This window comes from Manis javanica, chromosome 7 (genome assembly GCF_040802235.1).
Source record: "Manis javanica isolate MJ-LG chromosome 7, MJ_LKY, whole genome shotgun sequence".
Taxonomy (NCBI): Eukaryota; Metazoa; Chordata; class Mammalia; order Pholidota; family Manidae; genus Manis; species Manis javanica.
The window spans coordinates 91,664,235-91,671,638 of NC_133162.1; the positions used below are offsets into that span (position 1 = coordinate 91,664,235).

At 43.8% G+C, this 7,404-nt stretch overlaps 1 pseudogene; it reads left to right on the forward strand.

Moving 5' to 3' along the window:
- The first annotated feature begins 5,222 nt into the window (after window positions 1-5,222).
- Window positions 5,223-6,110, forward strand: LOC108394891 (ribonucleoside-diphosphate reductase subunit M2 pseudogene; annotated as a pseudogene).
- Window positions 6,111-7,404: the final 1,294 nt, after the last annotated feature.

The window sequence follows — 7,404 nt, forward strand, 5'->3', positions numbered from 1 at the left end:
GGGTGAAAGGGTTATACCCAGTTTTATTTCCAGGTGGCAGGTCAGTCACTAAAATCTCATTCACTCAGAATGAGTCTGTATGCAGCAAGAAATGGCGGTGTGAGAACTTGAACTGCAAACATCAGTAGATTCCCTGAGGTGGAAAGTGGCATTGTTGCAAGAGGCCACATGAGAAAATGAGCTGCAGACTTCTGTGGATGCCCTGAGGAAGGAATGGCCTTGATGCGGGAGGATGCAGCACAAGAGCGCCGACAGCAAGGTGCCATTGGAGACGAGACGGCAGCGCTGCCAGGTGTTCTGAAGGAGGAAGAGGCCATCAAGGAAAAGGATGAACTCCTGATTGAAGCACAGGCGGAGGTGGCACAAGAACATCAGCTGCAAAGCATTGAGCTGAAGATAAGAGACCTTCTGAAGACAAAGGTAGCATTGCTGTGAGGCACAGTAGAAAAGGTAAGGATTGTAGTAGAGGAGGCACTTGGGGGAGGGAAGAGAAAGGTGCCATCAGTCCCAGAAATGGAGGAGCTGGGGAAGGATGAAGGGGTGGTGCCAAAGGCACTGGCGCCTCCTGTATTGAAAGCATGCCTAGTGGTTGTAAAGAAAATAAAAACCCAGCAGCTGAAAGTTCCCCAAGGAGAGGAGCAGCCCCTTTCCCAGGTCATGGAGCACTCTATGGTCCACCCCTATACTCAGGCTGAGATGGTGGATTTGGGCTCCCGGTTTAGGCAGAAGCCTTCCAAGTCTATATCAGCTTGGCTCCTGCATCTGTGGGACTTAGGGGTGGATGGAATTGTTCTGTCGGGATCAGAGATGCGAAAGCTGTCTTCCCTGACAGTGCAGCCTGCCTTGAGGCAGCAATTGCAAAATGCACATCAGACCCCAGGGAGTCACTCCCTCCTCTATTGGCTTATGGCTGCACTTTGTGCTATGTGGCCCAATCTGGGTGATCTGCCTCTCCTGTTAGATGGCAGACATGCTGAGCTCCAACAGGTGCTATGAGAGCTAGGCATAAGAAATGCCATCTGTAGTCCAGAGAATTATAACCCAGATGAAGAGATTTTTACTACTGGGATGAGAAATACTGTACTTCAAATAGCTCCTACATCCCTCTTTGGGTCTCTAGTGGCCATTATTTCCCCTCACTTAGGGCAGCCCATAAATGAGGTGACATGTACAGTAGCAGACTTAGGAAAGGCAGAAGCAATGAGAATCCAGAAAGAAATAAGACCTGTTACTCACAAGAAGAATTTACAGGGCCCTGTGAGGGTTACAAGGACCTAGATGTGGGTTGATTTGATACGGGCAGGAGTAGATGAAAGGAAATTAGATGGGAAGCCAAATATGATCTTACTGGAGCTATGGCAACAGTTGAAACCAGAGCAGCAGTTCCAGCCATTAAGACCAAAGAGGTAGAGGTCAGAGACAGAGCCATGTGTCTGGCCTATGTGCCTGCAAGACTTTTTGCTGGAGAGGCTGGAGAACAATGTTCGAGCTTCCTTGCACAGGAACCATTGCAGAGGACTAAGGGCACATAGATTGAGAGGAGAGAATCCTAGAGGCATGCAGTGTGGATAAAATGAGAGTTCCTGTGGCTAGGATTCTCACCTGGCCCTGGATGACTAACCCACTGCACACCTGTGAGTAAGTTGACTCTATAAAAAGAGATCTGCCCAGTGCTCTGGGCATGACACAGTGGCAGGGCTGCAAGGCTGCTGGAGAGCAGAGCAGAGGCTGGAGTGGTGGCAGCACTGAGGACAGATGCCCAGAGGACAACTGTACTGGACCACTGTGCAGAGTTGCCCAGAGGACAGCTGTGTGGGGTGACTGTGCAGACAGAGGGGCCCAGAGACAGAGACTGGCTTGCTGCCTACAGACTCTCTCTGAGTGAATGGGATTCTAGTGACTGACCTGCCACCTGGAAATAAACCTGGGTATAACCCTTTCACCCCAAGAACGTTTTGCTGTCATTTTCTTTGGTCACACAGAATGCATAGCGAACTTGCCCAGGGCTGAAACCCATTGATAAGACAGCTAAGTTCATTCTTCAACTCAGCAAACAAGAACCCCGGCATCACTACAAGGATATACCACCAAGAGGATGGTCACACAGGCTCCGAGGTGGGGCGTCTTCTCTGTGGCAAAGTGCTGGAGACCACTCAGAACCATGTCATGATCCAATTCAGTAGCCAAAAGCAGTACTTTATGGTAGGGAAGTCACTATGCACTTACGTGGACTATAGTTCTTAATATCAATTATGTTTGACTCATTTCTACCTAAGGGTCCGTCCAGTTTCTGTAGAAATTTGGCAAACTTCCTGGGCTCTGAGGTGGTATGGAAATTAGTGTGGGAGGTGGAGCTGGACTACATGGGTTGGAATCTTGGCTCTCCCTGGGAAAATGTGGCAAGATGCTTAACCTCTCAGAAACTTGGGTTCCTCAGCTGTAAAATGGGGATAATAGCAATATTTACCTCAAAGAATTGGGACAACTGAGTGAGGTAATGCCTATAAAGCATGAAGAAAAGTGGGCACATGTAATCCTCCACAAGCATCGGCTATTATTACTCTTACTTTTCTGCCTCCCAATATATGTTATTTGGTTGACTCTCAGTAGATATTAGTGAATAGATACCCCACCAGGAGATTATGTTGCCTGGAGTATAGTATATGTATATATTTGAAGACAGTGTGGAAAGTGAGCCACATATTTTGATTGAGGCAGAAGGGAATATAGAAGAGCTATCAGAACTAATCCATCAGGAAATGGGTGTAGTATTTAGGAAAACTACAATCTGCTCCAGGGAAGCTTAATTCCTAAGACTGACCTCACAGAGCAAGGAAAAGAGAAGTTATGAACTCTAATAATGAAGAACAAGGGTTTTTCTAAAAACAAAGGAAACAGAGACCTTTAAGTATTTACACTATGTGAAGATTAAGGATTAAGAGCATTGATTCTAAAGCTTTTAGTGAAACAATGCTAAGTAATTATGACCAAATAATACTCTTGTACATCTTTTAGATACATGTAACTGGATAATACTTTGATATTTTAATCAAATACTCTCAATATTTTTTTTCAGTTATTTCTGTTTATCTCATGATCCTCTTATTGAAATTCTGTATCCATTGCAAAGGGGTAATGGTCATAATAGAAATAGAAAGAAGAGAGTTAAATAGGTCTCCCAAATAAGTTTTTTGAGCTCATGGCAAACATAATATTTTAAGAGAAAAAAGTTAATTTTCAAAATTTGAGTATAAAAATATCTTGAGCTTGAAGCAACTCAGTACATGTAACTTTTGTCATATAAGTTTTAGAAAACAGTAAGATCAGTTAGAATGTTTTTTCTGCCCCAGGAAAAAATAAAAACCAACCAAACAAAACCCCCCTTAGGAGAAGAGGATACAGAGTTAGAAGAGCTGAAGGCCTGAGACACTGCTGTGTCAGTGTCAGTAGAAAGGTGGCACAGTCCCTGTCTCCATACTGGCTTCATGGGAAGGGATGGTTAACAGACACTTCATGCAGCTCAGGGAATCTGAAAGTAGAGGAAAGCCAGTTTCTGGGAGTAGAAAAAAATCTGCAAGCTTTGTGGGGGGCCCAGGTGAGTGGAAAGGCAGTACAGCTGAAATTGTTGTGTCCAGACAGATGGTAAAAGGCAGCTCAGGTCGGTCCTCGTGCTGCTGGGCAGCTGCATCTGGGGAGGTCCTTTCCTGTACACTAGGCAAGACTTCAACCCAGACGGGGGAGGGCTCTTGACTCTGATCAGGAAGGAATTCTCAATCAGGTCAAACAAGTACCAGCAAGGAAAGAGTTCATCAAAGCAAGAGAAGAAGTGAATGTCAGCAGCTATGCAGACAGTAGAGAGGAAGGAAGAATGGAGGGAGAAAAGAAAAGTTCATTGAACTCTTACCTCACATAAGGCAATATCCCTTGCCAACTCCTGAAACCAGGGCCACCTGCTGTCCACTGTCCACTTGACCTGCACGGTGTGGGAATTATATTCCTATCATCCCAGAATTTGGGGGAGCTGCAGAGCACTGTATGGAGTGAGATTGTGTTCTGAGAACTTCTGCTTCATTACTGGTCTGAAATAAATAAAACAGGGAGAGAGAAAAGGATTGCATTGAGACTGGAAAGCTGAGTGAAATTGCAAAGTCACAAAGATTTACCACCAGAGGTGGAGGTTGGTGAGTTCTTGTCTTTATCAAGAAAAAGAGTTCAGAGATGAGTGCAAGGGACTTATGAAACAAGAAGGTTTATTTGATGAAAGATAGCATACACTCAGACAGAAGTATGGATAACCTCAGAGAGGAGGTGTGTATAATGGTTTAGGGTTTGGGGTTTTATAGACCCTTTTGGGTAGGGGTCAGCATAAGGCATGATGTATACAGGTGATTCATAATTCCTTTGAAGTTTTGTTTTAGGAATAGGGTTATTTTGATGACTGTGTTGATACAAATCTCAGTATTCTTTATCCACATTGGTTTATTTACACTCTATAGTTCTATCTCTTGTCTTGGTTACAAAGTTACTTAATTGATTAAGGGGCTGGAAGAAGAGGAAGAACAGCATATAGATGACATGAGCCCTGTTCTACTTCCCTGCTCTATCTCACTTGCACTTCCTGTAGGTGCTTCAGAAGCACCAGAACTTTTTTTGTGTGTGGATTCTTGTGGCTCTAATCTACCCTACTGGGAAACTAGCAATAGCCTTTTTGTTGGAATCTAAAAGAACTGTATGACCAAAAGCGGTCTGGAAGCCAGAGACCTCAGCAGATGCCAATATGTGTGAGGGTAAGAATTACTAAGGAGCAGATGTTTAGTGCCTCTACACAGACACACACTCTCACAATGGAAAGCCTTCCAGAACTTGAGTTAAACCCAGGGAGGAGAGAATGGAGGGTGAGGGAAATGACTGAGAGAACACTTAATTGGCAGATAATAAATTACCATCAGCCTGATCTGCGCTCCACTTCACCTACCGGATCTTCCCAATGCCGCCATGCTCTCCATCTGCATCCTGCTCACCACCGTCGTGGACCTGCAGCATCAGGTCCCCACGTGCTGGCCCCCGCGTGCTGGCCAGCAAGACCACCGGGAGGATCTTCCAGGACTCCTCCGAGCCAAAAACTAAGATACTTGCCCCCCAGCTTGGAGGATGAACTACTACTAAGAGAAAACCTTCGCCATTTTGTCATCTTTTTTACCGAATACCATGATATTTGGCAGATGTATAAGAAAATGGAGGCTTCCTTTTGGGCAGCTGAGGAGGTGGTCTCTCTAAGAACATTCAGCACTGGGAAGCCCTAGAGCTTGAGGAGAGGTATTTTATATCTCATGTTCTGGCTTTCTTTGCAACAAGTGATGGCATAGTAAATGAAAACTTGGTGGAGCGGTTTAGCCAAGAAGTTCAGATTACAGAAGCCCGCTGTTTCTATGACTTCCAAATTGCCATGGAAAACATACGTTCTGAAATGTATAGTCTCCTCATTGACACTTACATTAAGGACTCCAAAGAAAGTAAATTTCTCTTCAATGCCATTGAGATGATGCCTTGTGTAAAGAAGAAGGCAGATTGGGCTTTGCCTTGGATTGGAGACAAAGAGGCTACCTGTGGAGAACGTGTGGTAGCCTTTGCTACCGTGGAAGGAATCTTCTGGTTCTTTTGCATTGATATTCTGGCTCAAGAAACAAGGACTCGTGCCTGGTCTCACATTTTCCAATGAACTTATTAGCAGAGATATAGGTTTACACTGTGACTTTGCCTGCCTGATGTTCAAACACCTGCTACACAAACCTTTGGAGCAGAGAGTGAAAGAAATCATCATCAATTCTGTTAGGATAGAACAGGAATTCCTCACAGAGGCCTTGCCAGTAAAGCTCACTGGGGTGAATTGTACCTTAATGAAGCAGTATATTGAATTTGTGGCAGACAGACTTATGCTGGAGCTGGATTTTAGCAAGGTTTTTAGAGTAGAAAATCCTTTTGACTTTATGGAGACTATCTCCCTGGAAGTGAAGACTAACTTCTTTGAGAAGAGAGTAGGTAAGTACAAGAGGATGGCAGTGGTGTCGAGCCCAACAGAGAATTCTTTTACCTTGGATGCTGACTTCTAAGAGAACTGAAGGTGCGCTCTTTGCTGATTTTTTTTTCCTTCTCAGCAAAAGAAAAAACTCAGCTGCTTGAAGTGGAGCAACCAGCTACACCGTGCATTGTCTCTAATGTTCGTTAATGGCATCTTTAAGATGTGTAGCTACCTCAAAACCAATCTTGTTTATTAATGATGCTAGCAATCTTATCTAGAATGAAAGTGTAGACAAAAGCTAGTGGGATTCCTGGGAAAGATCTTATCTGTGCTTTGTTTTGGCAAACAGGCTGGCTGCACATGACTTTACCATGCCTCTTAGCAGCAGAAATCTTGGGGTCAAAGTGGGGGGATTCAGTCTCCAGCAGGATAAACTGTCAGTTATTACCACAGGTTGGTGGAGGATGTCAGCTTTGTTGTTTCAAAGTAGCTAGTAAAGTTTACTTCTTGATTTGTATATAAAACTGGCACTTTATACACAAATAAATGTAGTTTGGACTGTCAAAAAAAATAAATTCCCATCATTCAGCAGAACGGTGGCTGAAATAGAAACTGAATTCCTTTATAAAGACAATGAGAAAGCTGTATTTCTTGTTTCCCTAAGTTTTTGGCATGAGATTCATACCTGATTCATATATTCCCCAATTTAACATCACAACAACCCTGTAAATTGGGATTATGACCAATCACTTCATAGATGAGAATGTAAGGGATACAAAATGTTGAGTAACTGCTCAAGTGGACTTGGCCAGTAAGTGGTGGGACTGAGATTTAACCCACAGTTTCTGATTTTACATCATTCATTTGAAAATGTTTGTATACCTGCCATGTGTCAAGTACTCTTAGTGAAAAAGACAGAGGTGGTTCCTATTTTTATAGGGGGAGATGTAGAGGAGATAGCAATTTACCATGTGTAACAGATATCATCTGGAGCATTATTACCTCTTTAAATCTGGATATTTTGGTTCACATTGGTCATTCCACATCTTTTGAAAGCCTGTCTTTTTTACAGTTTTTAAGAACTCATAGGGTGCTGACATTCTCAATGCCATCTCTGCCTGTGGCCATCTACTATGACACACCATTTCTGTTCTTTGCCCATGTCAAATTGGATATGATACTCTTCTTGAGTTTCTTAAATGCCCACTCACCTCTCTCTCCAACTCTGAGCTAATAGTTTGACTCAAGACTTGAGGCCTTTGGACCTGGGCTTTGCTGGTCTGGCTGAACTTCTGCTCTGAAATTCTGTCCTGCCCAGTGGAGTCAAATTCTGGTGCTGCTGTGGCTTGACTCTGCTCCTTCCATCCTTATCCACTCCACCTTCA